General features: G+C 35.7%; 1 long non-coding RNA gene across 1 annotated transcript; it reads left to right on the top strand.

Moving 5' to 3' along the window:
- The first annotated feature begins 253 nt into the window (after window positions 1-253).
- Window positions 254-17,359, top strand: LOC148973753 (uncharacterized). The gene is made up of 4 exons (XR_016146428.1): window positions 254-420; window positions 4,506-4,632; window positions 14,935-15,046; window positions 17,165-17,359. It is a non-coding gene; the product is annotated as an uncharacterized LOC148973753 (long non-coding RNA).
- Window positions 17,360-18,312: the final 953 nt, after the last annotated feature.

The following is an 18,312-nucleotide window of genomic DNA, read 5'->3' as shown; positions in this document are numbered from 1 at the left end:
AATATGAGATCAGCTTTCAGATGGCCTTGTGCTGTTTAAACACAAAGACACAGAGTTAAACCCTCTCGCTCTTATTTCAGGCTTTGTTTGTCCTTGAAGGTTCAGCGTTAAGAGTCGAGGCTGCGTTTGATGTGTCTGATAAACAAGCTCATCGCTCTTATTGTTGTTCTAACAATGCTTTTCTAAAGAAAAAAAAGTGATAATTTCTTTAAAAAATAATTAATGAGTGAAATCCTGTGATTGCTGCAGATCCAGAGCGAGCTGTGAAATTCCGTCATGAATATTTATGAGGACGCGTGTGACCCGGGGCAGGATGTCGACGGAGTGCTATCCCAGCATGCCCTGCTGAGAGGGAAGTTGATCAGATCATCTTCAGCTTATTGGCTTCATTCTGTGTCCTTGTGTGAAAAACAGAAGAGAGTAAGTACACACTTCATCGAGAGCACAGCATTTCATGTGACTATTCATAGTGGAAAACAATCATGCTGTACAGATAGAAACCCTTAAAAACTACAGTAAGGTGATGGTGTCAAATGCTACACATTAAAAAATTGAACAGTAAAAGGGCCGTTCCACCGAATGGGTGACATTTGCTTGTTGTAACTCTTCAAAAATAAACTTTATTTTTGAACTTTTTCAACATTGAATCTAATACTACACATATTTAACTATTTAAAATTTGTATTGGTCAATCTCAGGCAACTTTATTTATTTTTTTACAAGGTTTAAGCAGAATATGGATGCATGTTTTCTCAATCCTGTTACCAAAAATCATGTCATTTAAAAAGCAAGTTTAGAAGCATGTCAATTAATTCCTTTGTTTTTCCCACAAGAAAGTGTTTATTTTAAAGAAACTGTTGGTTATATGTTCAAAAAATGGATATTTGTGCCAATAAAATCACTATTAAAGCAAGGTGTATTTTGATATAAAAAAACACAAAGGCATTTTTTCATTTTAAAGACGACCGAAGCCTCAAGCTTATATATTTTTTTAGAATTAATTCATTAAATAATTGTATAAATTATGGGCCAAACAAAAAATGATAAAAATAGTGGTTTAATTTTATTTTTTTAGAAAAAGTAACAGGACTGAAGGTAACAGGATTGAGTTTTTAAGCAAAAAGTTATCAAATATATGGCATATGGCCACATAGCATTGATGCTAATAGCGTGAGGACACTGAGCCATTTCTAGTGCCTTACCAAAAGTTAATATTTTTAAAATAAAACAATTAAATCTAAGAAAACGTTTAGATAACAGGACTGTATGTTGAGATTGACCTTCTCATTCATAGTTACAATTTCATCCAATATACAGAAACGAAAATGAGAGGAGTGACTTATAGTCGGCCCATTGCCTTCAGAAGATCCAGATGATGAAACTTACTGTTGAAAATGTGTCTTGTGGAATATTCCACGTTATTCAGCAGGGGGATGTAATAGTGTAACAGGACTGAGTGAAAACCTAGGGACATGACTAAAATGTGTATTTTATCTAAAATATTAGATCAAATGTTTTTTTCTTTTATCATTTCAGTTTGGAAATAAAGTCATACAAAAATGCAAGAAAAATCAGATTTCTGAAGGATTTTAATCATAATATTTCATGGTAAAATTTAGAGATCGAGAGTTGGGACATGCAGAAAATGCTTTTTTTTAGTGTTCCGTGTCGTTTTTGTTAATGTTTTTAATTATACTTTTTAAATTTGTAGTTAGCTAAATGTGCATGACATTTTGCTTAATAATAAAATGTATTTTAGAGATAATTTTCATGCAATTTTATACATATAAGGTCCTGGGGACAGAAATGTCACCCTTTCGGTGGAATGGCTCAAAAATGCTACAGTGCAAAATTGTTAATTGGTTAACCAAACGTTTTCTTACTAGATACGGGTAAATGACTGTGATAGATCTGGTTTTTGAAAGTGAAAAGAACAACTTATTGTGTGATTTACAGTGAAAAACCGCAAATTGACATTCCCACAATTCCCTGCACAGAAATGATTTCCCTTTATCCTTTGAGTCGGATCACAGGTTTTGGTAACAGGCCGATGCCTTAAATGAAACACATGCAGGCTCCGCTCGACACACTTTCTTAGGTAGTTACGCGGACATCTCCATGCTAACCGTGTTCCCCGACTCGCCTCCTCTCCAGAGTTAGTTACCGCGGCCTGTGAAAATGCAGGAGGGAAACTATTATCTGTAGTCTGGCGCTGGAGTGCGCCGCCTTCATTTCCCCAGTCAGCAGGAGTCCTGGCAGGGTTATAATAGCCTTACATGTGTAATTAACACATGGAAAGGCGAGCGGGACCTGTCGCGCAGGGACAGCAGGAGAAAGCGCTCTCATTCTTCTCTTGACTTTCTTCTCCTTTCTCTCGCTCTCTCTGGACGCGAACACACTTACAAACGTCTCCCTCTCACCTCCTCTCTCACTCTTGCTCTCTTTCACACGAGCTTTGTTCTCCTCTTTCGCTCGTTCCCTCGCTTTCACTCGCCATCTCCCACCTCTTTCTCTCACTGATGTCTCCTGCGCTTCTCTTGATCTCTTGTACTCGACCCCTCTCTCTTTTCCGGGAGCTGTAAAATGGTGCCGGCTCCACCACGCCGCTTCCAAGAACTGGGAAAGACACCCTTCAAAAGACATGGACACATGAAATGTGTAAGACTGAACATGAACTGGCTGCTTGCATTAGGGAAATAAACACTGGGTTAAATCTATGCCTTGTTTTGGCACTTTTATAAGGCAGGATTGCATGTATGCTTTGTAAAGGAGGCAATCCCAGAATGCAATGCGGTAAGGTCCAGGAAAAAATGACTCTGATTTGGCAAACTAGTAGTGAGAAATGTTCTGTATACACTTTAGTTAAGGGTCCAATTCTCACTATTAATAGTTGCTTATTAGCATGAGTATAACTGTTTATAAAACACATATTAATGTCTTATGCTAATCATATTCTACATCCCTTAATCACCCAATACATTATACCGTAAGAGTTTACTGAGGCAAAAGTAGTTAATAGTTAGTTAATAGTGAGAATTGCACCCTAAACTAAAGTGTGACCAGAATGTTACTGAGAAATATCAAGAAATGTTATTTTTAATCAAAAATGATCAGATTTTTAATCATATTTAAATATTTTACTCCATGTATGGGTTTCAAAAGTGGATTTCTATTAAAGATTCTTATTTCTGATATTCTCAAAAATTAAAGCTTATTTGTAACTCTTTTTTTTTTCTCGTCTTCTATTTTTCAAATACTTATTTTTTAATAGTTTTACCCTGGTTCCAGACATGGAATTTAAATTAAAATACGACAACATGAACAAACAGTACGATATTTATGTGTGAAAATGAAATCTTCACTTAAACTTTAATAAATGAATAAAAAATTCATACATTTCATTTAACTGAAACAAACTAAATACATGATTTGTGGTGAAAGTTATTATTTAAAACGGTGCCATTAAAGTGGCCATGGTTGAAGAAACACTTATTCAAGACTAAATTGGAAAATCTTTGTTGAAATACATAAATAATATTCAAACTAGCTTCTAAAACTGGTCCACGCTCAGTGCAAACAAAATGTAAATATTTTACTTTTCATCCAATTCTAAAAAATAATGATTTCACTCATTAAGTGTTTTCATGCTATTTCAAGACAGTATTGATATCTTATAAACATGCTAATGTCAAACTGAACTAGCATGTGGGTGGCTAGTCGAACCACTCGACTAGCAATTAACTTAGTTAGCGCTGACCAGTTCTACTTTACATATTAAAATTAGACCAATCTACCTTTTTATGTAACAGGCTTAAATAAGCAATGACCAGAAAAAAAACGAATTGGCTAACTTGTAGCTGCTAAGTTCTAGTCTGAGCGGTTTCTGGAGTTAGCGTCGAGTGTGTTCATAAGAACTGCTGATTAAGTGACTTCTGCCGGTGTAAAGCTTTTCAAATCACTCGTTTCTGAAGTTCACTTTGTGTTGTGTTGTGCTGTCAGTGTAGACCTAGACTGCTGAATTGGTTTAGGAACGGATCTGATGTAAAGAAATCCTCCTAAACCCCCCACTGAGTAACCCAGCGAGCGCCTGACAGAGCCCCGCTCGCAGAACCTGTAATTAACCGGCGATACATTAATTAAGAGTTAACGCCGAGAGAAAGGCTGTGGTCTAATTGAGGCCGACGTGGGTTGTAATTAGAGCTATAGTCACACATTGAGATTTTATGAATGAGTGACTTTGCCAGGTTTTGACGCCTTCTCGTTCTCGAGCACCAGCCACTAGCTGTTATTAGCCCGTGCGGACGTGAACGAGACAATATGTTGCCGGTCAAATTTCTTTTCTTTTTTTTTTTTTTTAATCCAAACAGCAGATTTTTTTCTCCGGGCTTTCTCTGACTCTCCCTGTTGTTAATTAGCGGTGTCCGACGCGTGGGGGAAGGAGGAGGTGGAAGCTGGGAATCCAATTATTTCTCTCTTTTTTGCCCCAAACGTTTTTTTTCCTCCAGCCGTGTCTGGTGGGGAAGAGGAGGATGAGCTGCAGAGATGTGGACAAGGACACAAGCAGGAGCGGAGGAGATGTCCAGGACAGACAGAGGCCGTAGCAAGAGTCTGTTCTGAGGTGTTCATGATGAGGTGACCAAATACATTTACACATTAATTCACTACTTCCCGTTTTAAAACTTAGCAGTTTTGTTTATTTATGGACACAGCACAAAGCTTCTTCACTTTACATAGAATTTGCACATTACAGTTTTTAAGATTGTTTATGAAAGAAGTGATGGGGAAGGCTGCATTTATTTCAGTAAAAACAGAAATATTGTGAAATATTATTACAATTTCATATAGCTGTTTTCTATGTGAATATATTGTGAAGTAGAATTTGATCAAAGCTGAATTTTCAGCATCATTACTCCAGTCTTTAGTATAACATGATCCTTCAGAAATCACTCTAATATGAGGATATTTAATTTAAAATTAAAGTATAGAGAGAGAGAAAGCTGGAGATATACATACACACACACACACACACACACACACACACACACACACACATATATATATATATATATATATATATATATTTACACACATACAATTTGTATGATCAAACGGCGTTAGCATTTTGTAACTTAACTTTCTGTATTTATTAATTAATTTTATATATATATATATATATATATACCGTATATATATTACCCATTTATTAGTTTATTTATATATTTGTTATTAATTTGTTTATTTATTTATTGATTCATTATGTCAAATTTACTTAAATATTCTTTCAATATTCTTCTTTAATTGTCACTGAAAATGACGTTTGGAATGACTTTAGCTGAGTACCTGGATAGTAATGACAGGAACTTTTGCTTTATTTTTAATAACTTGATTAAAAAAAAAAAAATTAGCTGTAATTTGTGAATAAAATTTTCATTGTCAATGAATTGTTATGGAGTCAAAATGAGTGAAGCAGGAGAGTCAGGATCACAGAGCAGAGCAAGGTGAGCATTTGAGCTTATAAAACTTAAACTTTATTTTATTTTTTTTAAATGAGTGATCGTTTCATTTGATAAGACCCTAATTCATCGTCTGAAATCATTTAAAGCCCTTTGAACAGTTTGCAGTTTGTACTGAAACTGTCTTTTGGACCTTGAACCGTTTGGACCCCATTGAAGTCCATTATATAGAGCAAAATCCTGGAATGTTTTCATCAAAAACCTTCATTTCTTTTCGACTGAAGACATCTTGGATGACATGGGGGTGAGTAAACTATCAGCAAAAGTTTTTTCAAAAGTGAACTACTCCTTTAATCACCCAATATCTAAACTTAACAACCTCTCTAACTATTAATAAGCAGTAATTAGGAGTTTATTGAGGTCAAAGTCATATTAATATGAATTGGACCCTAAACTAAAGTGTGACCGAATAAACAAAGTGCATTTTTGTGTTTCACTCTTAGTGTGAATAGACCTTTAGTCCACGATTTGTTTCACTCGTTCTTCAGTCGCACAAGCGAGAGAATCTCCACCTGGTGAGCAGACAAATCCTGCACAAAAGATCTCTTTAAAGTAAAAGTCTGTATTCTTATATCCATCATCACAACAGCTTGTACTTCATGTACAATCACATGTCGTCTCGCGTAGCCAGAGCTCCAGACTGACGGCAGACTGATTGTGATTGCAGCTTTACTTGGCTAAGGACGTTTGACTGACATTTTTGTTCATTTTTGACGTTTTGTTCCGTGTCATGTTTAGGGGCGTGCCAATGTGATGTCGACGTCCCTATAGACCAGTGTGCGTCTAATAAATTATTCATTCAAGGACTTTGTGCAAGTTTGCAACAATAGAGCCGTGAACTTCCAGGGATGTGATTTTTCCGGATTAATCCGGAATTCCGGATTTTCCGACCTGAAAATGTGACCTACGTGAATCATGCAGATCTGTAAAAAAAAAAAACTCCGTATATTTTCCTGCTTTTTTGTCCTTAGCCAATCACATGCCTGACTTGGCATACTTTTGAAAATCCAGCGTTGAGTTGATCCTGGTGAGCGCTCATTGTCACAGTCGTAAACACAACAGCTTTCTTCTTACACGAGGGGTTTAGGCATCAAGGCTAGAGCCCGACGGATAAAGGATTTTGAAGGCCGATACAAATATTTCTTGGTTTTAAAATCCGATATATCGGCCGATGTTTTTATTTTTTATGTTTTTTTCAGAAACGCACAACAAAATATTAACAGATTTCCCTAACATTTAGTTATTTGTAGCTATTTATGAGTTTTAACTAAAATAATATAATGCATTTTAATAAGAAACTTGTTTCTTTTATTGTCAGAACAGACTGATGATAGTGGCATTAGCTAGCTTTGTGATTAGCTAGTCTATGATGAGCCATAATTTAGCAATGGATAACGTTATACTGCAAATTGGAAAAGATATATTTTCAATATAACAGGCCAAGAATAGATTTAATTGTTATTCAAGCAATGTATGTGTCGTGACCAACTCAACGAGTGTTGCTAACAGGAACGGTGTAGAGTGCCCTCTGGTGGACAAACTATACAACTCCAACACTCATGACATGGTTCAAGCGTGTTTCGTCCGTTTTTATTTTATTTTTGAAATATTCATTTATCGGCCATTATAACTGCCGATACCGATAGTTTGGAAAATGCCTAATATCGGCCGATATATCGGTCTGGCTCTAATCACGGCAGATGAAAAACACGACACACACGTCTCCCGGGCATCCTGTAGAATTCAACCAATCAGATCGCGACTTTGAAACTCCTGAAGTGTTTCTAGAAAAGTGTGCCGTATGCATCCGGCGTTCAGCCAACGGTTGGTGTTCGTGAGACTAAATCACATGTAGTCTAAAATCTCTCTAATGTCTCTCAACCGGTTGTGTGTTTTCAAAACAATTGAAAACAGAAGCGCCGAGGATGAGCCGCTCAGGTCTCTGAGTGCAGATGTGCAGAAGATGAGCTTGTCTCTTACACCTCTGCTGCCGGCCGGAGGTCAACGGCTCCAGCGACGTGATTTACGAGTGTTTCTCCGGTCTGGAAGTCCAGTAGCTGTCGCTGACGCTCTCGTTCCTCTTCTCCTCCACTCCACCTCTCATCAGCTCGTTCATCACTTCCTCCAGCACATCGCTTCAAAGCGTCGCTGATCCGCGTGTGTCCGCGGCGAGGGAAACGGCCTTAATCTGAGTCACACTGCTCCATTGATCTTCAGGCAAGAGCTTCAGTTCACGGCTGTGTGTGTGTGTGTGTGTGTGTGATTGTGATTGTGAACCTGGAGATGCACGGCGAGCTTCTCGAGGCTTTAGGAGACCCAGCGAAGGGAGTCACTGGTGGAATAATCCATCCCTGGATCCTGTGAGTTTGTTGATCATTTACAACAGTCATGATTCAAATCGTCTGATAGCAGAAGTCTTACACACACACACACACACACACACACACACACACACACACACATTACAATGATCAGAGAGTGATGACTTAACTTTCAGTCTGTTTCTAGTCATGGTGACCACTTCTATCTGTCTATTTACCTGTGTATCTATCTATCTATCTATCTATCTATCTATCTATCTATCTATCTATCTATCTATCTATCTATCTATCTATCTATCTATCTATCTATCTATCTATCTATCTTTTGTATGTCTCTATCTATCTATCTATCTATCTATCTATCTATCTATCTATCTATCTATCTATCTATCTATCTATCTTTTGTATGTCTCTATCTATCTATCTATCTTTTGTATGTCTCTATCTATCTATCTATCTATCTATCTATCTATCTATCTATCTATCTATCTATCTATCTATCTTTTGTATTTCTCTATCTATCTATCTATCTATCTATCTGTCTATCTATCTATCTATCTATCTATCTATCTATCTATCTATCTATCTATCTATCTATCTATCTATCTATCTTTTGTATGTCTCTATCTATCTATCTATCTATCTATCTATCTATCTATCTATCTATCTATCTATCTATCTATCTATCTATCTATCTATCTATCTATCTATCTATCTATCTATCTTTTGTATGTCTCTATCTATCTATCTATCTATCTATCTATCTATCTATCTATCTATCTATCTATCTATCTATCTATCTATCTATCTATCTATCTATCTATCTATCTTTTGTATGTCTCTATTCAATTCAATTCAAATTGCTTTATTGGCATGACTGTACATATTACAATATTGCCAAAGCTTGTAACACATAGCATAGTGAAGACATCAATAAAAACAAAGTATTATAACAACTTAAATTGAAATGTACAAATTAAATTAATTGCAAAAAATAACAGTGTAACAGATTATAAATTCTATGAACGTTTGATACCACAGTGTTTTAACATATATATACACACATACACACATTACTGAGGGTCACTGTGGTGGACATTAGGGAAACACACTGAGGTCACACATTCACACACATTCACCTATCTATCTATCTATCTATCTTTTATGTCTCTATATAACTATCTATCTATCTATCTATCTATCTATCTTTTATGTCTCTATCTATCTATCTTTTATGTCTCTATCTATCTATCTATCTATCTTTTATGTCTCTATCTATCTATCTATCTATCTCTATCTATCTATCTTTTATATGTCTATATCCATTTATCTGTCTATCTATCTATCTATCTATCTATCTATCTATCTATCTTTTATATGTCTATATCTATCTGTCTGTCTGTCTGTCTATATCTCTGTGTATCTATCCATCTATTATTTATTTACTTATTTATTTTGATCTTATTTGTATTTTAAAAGTTACATGAAGACACAGTTTGTCTATTGTTTATTTATTGATGTATTTAATACCTTGAAAGATGTGGTCACTGTGAACTATCATGTAAAAGCAACAATCTCTTTAAACACACAGAAAGGGACATGAGGAGGAGTAAATAATGACTGATACTATTCCTTAAATTTTATGATAGCATTATGAAATAAAAATATTAAGCGATCATTTGTTCCAAAGTGGTACAACAAATATTTTACGAACTGGCATCGACCTGGCTTCATCATGACATATAGTATGTATATATATATATATATATTATTTTATTTTTTTAAATGACTGTATTAAGGTGGATTTGCATAATGCTGACAGCACAAACACCAGATCCAGTGAGACGAGAGACGATTCTGCTGAGCTCGTGTGCTTATGCTTCACAGTCGAGTCCGGCCGAGAGGGAAGACGGTCATCAGGGCAAAGGTCATCAGTGTCTTTCTGCCCAGTCATCAATCTCACAATCCAGCTGATCCTACACAAGGGTCAAGGTTTGGCTGGACATGATGGCCAATAAAAGCTGTGTATTCTTCTGATGCAAGACCATATTTAATCATAGATGTTTACCACCCGTCTCACAGCTTGCTATTGAAAAGCACATCAGCCAATAGAGATGTCGGACGCCTCCAGGTACTTCTGCGCCATGTTTCTCTCTTGCGTATTATCGCATGTTATAGATTCCACCCGCTAAAACGTGGCTCTTTTTCTTCCTTTCCAACTTCCGAGCTCACAGTCACAAATACTCCCTTAAAGCACAGCTCCAGCTCCTCAACAAATAATGGAGCGAGCACATCCGAATCAAACCTCCTCTCGCCCAAACCACAATTTTGTTTGGCCATTTCAAGGCCACCGGTGACACTAATAGCCATGCTTGTTTCACCATGACTACTTTCAGGCGGTCAACACACTCCATCAGCTCTCTCTCAAGACTCCATTTGGACTTTCATCTTCAGAAACCATTTTTTTCCCCCTCAAATATCCACCTTATTTCGCCCCCAGCGAGTGTGTTTGTTGGATACCCCACGTCTCTGCCCATTAAATGTAGCCTATCCTATGGCCTACTGACAGACATCAATGTAGCTTGAGGGTCTTTGGGTGCAGTTGAATATTTTTAGCTTTTGCCCCTCAGAAAGCTTCTTAATTATCAGGATGAAAGGTTCAGAGAAGGCGTTAAGTGTTGGGAAGCCTGGCTGGCAAGCGTTGCTCTTTGATCAATCACGTACTAGCGCACGGACCTTTCGCTAAATTGTGACTGACACCAAGCCGTTCATTTTTGTTGAAATAAACGTATTGTGCCTTTCGTTTACCTGGGTAAATGTTGGAGAGCAGAGCTGTTTGAAGTAAGCAACGTGATTTCTGTCGACTTTCGGCTGCGATAGCCTCGTAAAAGGCTTTCTTGCCCCAACAAGGCTGGTTGGAAAGAGGTTCCTAATCTTACCTGAAAGAAAACGAATTTGAGCTGATTATTTGAAGTGGACCAGGGTCAGACACTGCAGGATATGGTTTATGCCTGAGATGTTCGGCTCTGTCTTATTCTTTGTTATTACTGTGAAAGCCTGCACTGAGCACTGGATATGACAGTTTTATGTGTTATTATCTAAAATGTGCTCTCGCTGGGAATCAGCCTTTCCCCTCCCAAAAACACACGAGAGCATGGACAATGGAGGCGTTTATCATGAGCACTTTTAAACAACTTTATTATTCTAATTGTTTTTTGGTTTTTTTTTTTTTTTTTCATTTATTTCAACTTGTGCTGTGGTTGAGTATTGTATTTTTTTTAAGTTCTTTTTAAAATTGTTTTGCTTTCCAGAAAATACTTCTGGATACTTCAGGATTTATGGAAATGCAATAGTTTCTATAAACAAACTACTTGCCACTCTTTGCACTACGATAACTGTTTTAATTAATTTTTAGACTGTTTTTATTCTATTTTATTTATATATAATATTCTTATTTCTTTTTTTAATGTACTGTAAGGATTATTTATTGTATTTATACACACCCAGTGGAGAGCGCTACTAATTTCGTTGTATTGTAAAGTACAATGACAATAAAGGCATTCAATTCAATTCAATTTAGCATTAAGCTTTGTATTAGTAGGAAAACTATAGTATTTTTTTGAATTACCAATCTTTCCACTCTCATATCCCCCTGAGACGAGAGATTTATGTTTTTTTTTTTTTTTTTTTTTGTCTGGAAAATATCCTCCGATGATGCAAAAATTGTTCAGTCAATCGTCCACACATGTTCTCAACCCGCCTATAGAAGGTGGGTCTCACTCACAGAATGAACACATTGTGTCGGCCATCTTTGTTGGGAACAAGGGGGTAATCCATCAGCCGGAAGTTGAAGCTGCCGCCATTGTAGCGGGCTATCACCTGCTGTTAGCATCCCATTGACTCCCATTCATTTTGGCGTCACTTTGACAGCGAATAACTTTACATCTGAGGCGTCCAAAGACTCCATTTGTCCATTATTTATTTCTAAAGAAACACGATAATCTATAAAAGGCTCCATTACTTTGTATGTTACGTTATGGGCCCGTAGAAGCCGTTCTTGTAAAAATAGGCTAAAAATTGCGTCATAACCACTCGACTGTCCGTCGCGCAGGCAATCTTTTACTGTTTGTATTCTGTTTACAATTATTATTTTTATTCATTTATTTATCCTATTAATTTGTGGATTTGTCACTATGACTTAAATATGCAACCAGAATTATTATTAAGAATGATCTTATTTATTTTATTTTCGGCTTGTGTTTTTGATGCTTTATAGAGATTTATTGTGAATATATTTTCTACCCTCCAGCCTTTTAATCTCTTCACTGTAAAAAATATCCGTGATTTTAACAGTAAAAGACTGTAAAAATGCTACAGAGCAAAACTGTTAATTGGTTAACAGAAAGTTTCCGTACTTTATACGGTAAATAACTGTGATATAATTTTACAGTAAAATACCGTTAAATTTACAGTTTTGAAAGTGAAAAAGAACAAATCGTTGTATAATTTACAGTGAAAACCCGTAAATTGACATTCCCACAATTCCCTGTGTGACACTTCACATTTGATGTATTTTTGTTGAAATAACTTTAGTTCCTCATAGTTTTATTGTTTTTTTTCTAATCAGTTATGTACATTAGGGTTTTATGTAATGTTGTTAAATTAATGTTTATTGCATTTTTTAATTTCATGTGTGTTACCATGATGTTTGTGTGAATGACACTGTGCAGCTTCTTTATATAAATATTACTTAAATAAGTAATCACTTACGATGAGCTGTGATTGCTCAAGTAACTCTCGTCACTGCTGTGATGATTGATGGTTGTCAGTGTATTACAATGGTCTAAAACAGATATCAATAAGTTGGTAAATCAACATTTTATCAGAAGTCTGTAAAGTCTGTAAAACCATTAATGTTCCTACCGTATTTTTAACAGTGAATTTCTGGCAACCACAGCTGCCGGTTTTTTACCGTAAAATTTACGGTTTATTTTTTACAGTGTTAGTTAAATTAAAGGTCTAATTAAGTAATCGATTAGTTGGTTCTGTGTTGACTGTACAGACTTCAGTATTGTGCATTTAACTTTATTTATCCCAGATAACGAAGCGTTTAGTGTACATCCTCGGCCTCTCGGTGTTGAGAAGCCACAGCAGTGCCAGATGCTTTTAAAAAGCCGTCGTATCGTCCGCTCAGCTCCGTGACAGACCTTGCGGAAATATTATGATAAGCTCTCAAGTTTCTATTAATATCATAAAAGGATCCTGTTCAGGTCCTGCACAGCAAATGTCAGGGTGGGGCTTTTTTATTCATATATTCATCCATATGCTTCCGAGATTTACATGTTTTGCTCTGGGCCCCTTAAGCTTACGGGCCCCACTGTGGGGAAGTCAAAGAGGGGAGTTTGGAAGGGACAATGAATTACATTTACATTAAGAACGGGCTGTGCGTCTTTTGCATGCATCTCACGGGACTCTGTACTTGTTTACAACGTGTAGATGGGTTATTTAGTAAAAGAATGACCTTATAAGCTCTTTTCCTGCTTCCCATCTGTCCTCCACTCGCTCTCTTGTTCTCTTTGTCATGTGACGGTGTGTTGGAGTGGGTCGTGGTGCCGGCCCGTTCACGCCCGAGTGCTCCGAGCGCTCATGGTCATTATCTGACCCCAGCGCTCCTGCAGCTGCACCAATTAGTTTTGACCCAGAAGGAATTTCAGGAGACAGTGAGACAGACATGCTTCCGTACGAGGATGCTCACTGCACCCTCACACACACGCGCATGCATTTCTGTTTCTGCAAGTGTTTGAGTGCAGAACAGAAATAAGACGGGTCTATTTTAGTGCATTTTAGCATGTTTGTAAATAAGCTAAGCTGAGGGAATTGTCTTCTTTAAGGAAGCGTCCCGACTCAAACCTGGATTAGTTTAGTGTTTCCGACGTGAAGTGCACACGAGACATTTTCCTCAACAAAGCCTTAATTTGCATACAAATTATATGAGTTTTTATGACCCTACAAGTTTGATTAAACCATCAAAATAGGAAAATAGTCATTTAATCTTTTTTTTTTTATGAGGGAAGAACAAAACATTAAACTTGGTTAAGGGATTTATCTGACAAAATTATTTGGAAAAAAAGGGAAATAAATATGTATGCATAACTGTAAAAAATAAAACCGTAATTTTTACGGTAAAAAAACGGCAGCTGTGGTCGCCAGAACTTTACCGTTGAAAATACGGTGGGAACGTTAATGATTTTACAGACTTAAATTAAAATTTACAGTAATAAACCGAACATTTTTTTGATGAAATGTTCATTTACCAACTGATTAGAAAAAAAACAAGAAAACTATGAGGAACTTTATTTATTTTAAAAAAATATACAAAATTATACAATGAGTTGTTCTTTTTCACTTTCAAAAACTGTAAATTTAACGGTATTTTACAGTAAAATTAAATCACAGTTATTTACCGCATTTAGCACGGAAACTTTCTGTTAACCAATTAACAGTTTTTCACTGTTGCATTTTTACAGTCTTTTACTGTTAAAATCACGATTATTTTTTTACAGTGTATGTACGTATATGATATATGTGTGTGTGTGTGTGTGCTGCATTCATTAATTACTGCAATTTAATTACTTTTCCCTTGAAAATGTAGGCTAAAGTAAGGGATTACTCTTCTTAATTTTTCTGTAATTAAATTACATGTACTTTTTATAGATTTACAATTCAACAGTATATTCAACATCAACATTTTACGTCTAATGTCAAAATGCATGTTTTTAATGTAACCTTCTCCCTTTATTACTTTAATCTGTTCAAGAAAAATGCAATATTTACTTTTTTATGTGAAAGAATTAAAAGAGCAGTTTTATGTCTCTCCTTGTATTGTTCGACTGGTTGAGGTTGATGGTATTTAGACAAAGTAATTAGTAGTAATAAAGTAATGCAATACGTTTTAGAGAGAGTAATTCGCATTAATCAAACTCCACACTGTATATGTATACAGTATATACACTCACATAATATGTACTTAATACTAACATAATATTTTATAATATTTAATAATACATAAATTCTACTGATGTTCCTCATTATACCTGCAGCGCTGGTGCTGAAGACGTGAGCCGGCGGGACGGTCCCGAGTGCTCGAACGGTAATACTGTAATCTTCAGCCATTAGGGAACATCAGGACGGACAGACTGCGACATCACTGCGGTAATGAGGACACTAAACACACACTTCACTGTACCTGTCCATACATTAACTTTACAGGACGCATTTAATTTAGTATGTGGTCAAATTTGAATTAAATCAAATATGCATTAAAGCATGTGTGTGTCAGTCAGAATATTTAGTGGCCTTAATTAGTCTTAATCATTTTATTCACAAATCACTGGTCAAGAAATGAGTCATAATTGCACAAATACTGCAGATAAAGTAAGTTTGCCGACAGCTTTTTCCAGAAGAAGAGTCCGTCAGTCCTCTCGATGTTAATGGCTTCAGTGAAAGTGTCTCCCAGTTTGTTTGAGTTGAAATATTCACTACAGGGTTCAAATCTCGACTCTGTCATGAGCCTGATGGACTTGTTCTCGTGGTTGTGTTTTGCGGTGTGTGCAGGAGCATCGTCTTGTTGAAATATAACATCTGCTCGTTCCTGTTTAGATGACAACTTTTCATTTGTGGGAAGTGATTGTGTGATATTCTCCTGTCCTCCACAGCCTTAAATGACTTCTCACAGTGAAGCGGCATGCTAAAAAGCTGGAGATGCATTTATTATAATATTTCTTAGCAGATTTTTGAAGACATCACCATACAACTCGTGTTTCAATGCGATTCATCCACACACAACTTCCCATATTCTGCCACAAACTGCAATCTATCTTTGATGGCTTTTTAACCCTCTGGGCTTCTTCGTTAATGGGTTACACTTCATCCCGGTCAAAAACAGACAAAGCCTTAAAATTTAACTTTACTTTTTCCCAGGATAACCATTCAAATATATTTTTGTTCTATAATATTTTCGGATTATTATTTAGAATTTTTAGAGTTTTTTACGATACTTTGCATTAATTATATAATTTTTATGAGCTATTTTTTTCCATTTGAAATAATATATATATATATATACATATCAATATCATATCATATCATATCATTATTTCAATAAATGCAACATTTGACATCAAAATAGAGTGCCAGCTTAATAAAAATGTTCATGTAGAAGAGATGTTCAAGAAATTGAGATATTTCAAGCCTTTTATTTATTATAATTGTGATGATTATGGCTTATAGATATGAAAACCTTTTCACAATATTCTAATTTTGACTTTGGGTTTTTCATAAGCTGTAAGCCATAATCATCAAAATTATAACAAATAAAGGCTTGAAATATCTCTCTTTGCATATATTGAGTCTATATAATATATTAGTTTCACCTTTTAAGTTGAATTATTGAAACAAATGAACTTTTGCACCATATTCTCATTTTTTGAGCTTCACCTGTATACTCACACACACACACACACACACACACACACAGTAGTGTGATGTGGATATCTGTGTTTAGAGGTCATGCACTACAATTATGTCTGACAGTGACGCATGAGAAGTGATGCGTTGCCGTGTCCCATCATGCTCTCTGTCTGTACCGGCCAATTTAGTTCACCATTTCACATCAGATTTAAATGTGTGTGAACTTCAACACGGATATGTTTCATTCTGGATGCATTAGTTATCTTTTAACCAATATTTCTTAAAGCGATCATGGCTTTCCCTGTTGAAAACATTTTTAATCTAAATATCTGAATAACTGACATTAAAACAATCAGTGGACGTACAAATTCAGCGCGAGAGCATCTATTAGGCAAGGCAAGGCAAGTTTATTTATATAGCACATTTCATACACAATGGCAATTCAAAGTGCTTTACATAGAGGAAATTAAAATAATCAAAAGAAATCAGAATAATTAAAACAGTTTAGAATAAAAAATAAGAAATAATGAAAAATAAAAATTATGATAAAAAAAAATACAGTAAATTAAAACTATTTAGAATAAAATGAAGTGCAGGAACAGTGGCACAGTGGCATCTATTGGCATAACATAATGGGAATGTTTACTTTTTATTTAAAGAATTAAATGGATTTTAAATGCATATGTCCTGTCAGGCAATACACTAACATCCTCTTATGATTTTAAACCAATGCATGGCTGAGAAATGCAGATCAGATGTGATCGGATGTTTTTGCTAATTAAAGAGAGCATATCTTCATACACGGCATCATACAAGGCATTTAAGTGCATTGGTGTTCTGTAAATTCCTCTGTGCCCGTAGGCCGTGTCCTGCTGTCCCGTATCCGATCGGCCCGTTTGCTCACGGATGGATGACCTGGCCTGCTCTTCTGCGCTCTCTGGTTGCCGGTTGTTTTTGATGCCCTCGGGGTGTGATATAAACCAAGAGGACAGGAGAGGAGAAGGCATTTTACTAGGACTTCTAGTGTTCTTATGCAGGACTTTGAGCAGCAACACATAATAGATTGTTAGTTAATCAGGAAAAGTTAGCTCTCGTGATCTCTGTCCTGAGATATAGTTGTCGAGTGTCAACAAATAGAGGTTCAATGGTGCATTTCGCTGGTTGTCTCTCTGCCCACATACAGCAATAAATAAAGTGATTTTGATTCATGCATTTATAATAGTTCATGCTGCTCATTTTGCACTGCTGCAGTTTAACCCTAAAACCGTATTCTTGGACAAATGTGGGCAAAATAGTTTTGATTTAATTTTAAAAAATACTTCCCTTGATCTGAGTGCTATAAGACTTGGCTACTTTTCCTAAGTTTGCCTCCTGAACACACACAATTTATTTTTGACTCAATTCTACAATGTTAAGTGGGTGAAAAAAAACCCTCCTTAATCTTGTATTTGAGTCAAAAATGGGAAAAACTGTAATTCAGAGCATTCTAAAATAAGCCAAAATAAGACACCAGATGATAGCAAAGTCACTTCATCTTTAGGTATTAGCTCTAAGAACTTATTGGAATGATACTTTAATGTAGTTAAAAAAATAAACATAATTTACATAGAAAATATGGTACTTTTTGAAGTAAATAAATTCAAAAATACCCCCAAAATAAATAAAACCCCCATAAATGCATAGACAAAACTTTATCGAAGACAGTGACATAACATTTATAATAAATAAAAATTAGAATCACACCTGAGTCCTCTGTGCCCACATTTGTCCACAATTACACACTGTAAAAAAAATATTGTTGGTTTAACTTAAAAAATGAATCTGGTTGCCTTAAAAATTTTAAGTTCATTGAACTGGAAAAAGTGAGTTAATACAATGAAGGAACTTGATTTAATCACCAGAAACTCAAAATATTAAGTTGATTTGACAAAAGAGAAAAATGTTGTGATTACAAATCATGAAAATATTTTTTTACAGTGAATAAAGAAGTGCAGTAAACTATGACAAAA

Source organism: Pimephales promelas, chromosome 14, assembly GCF_988280905.1.
Source record: "Pimephales promelas chromosome 14, fPimPro1.hap1.1, whole genome shotgun sequence".
In the NCBI taxonomy this organism is placed as follows: domain Eukaryota; kingdom Metazoa; phylum Chordata; class Actinopteri; order Cypriniformes; family Leuciscidae; genus Pimephales; species Pimephales promelas.
Note: the sequence above shows the minus strand (reverse complement) of the source record. Positions and strands in the feature narration are given on the sequence as shown.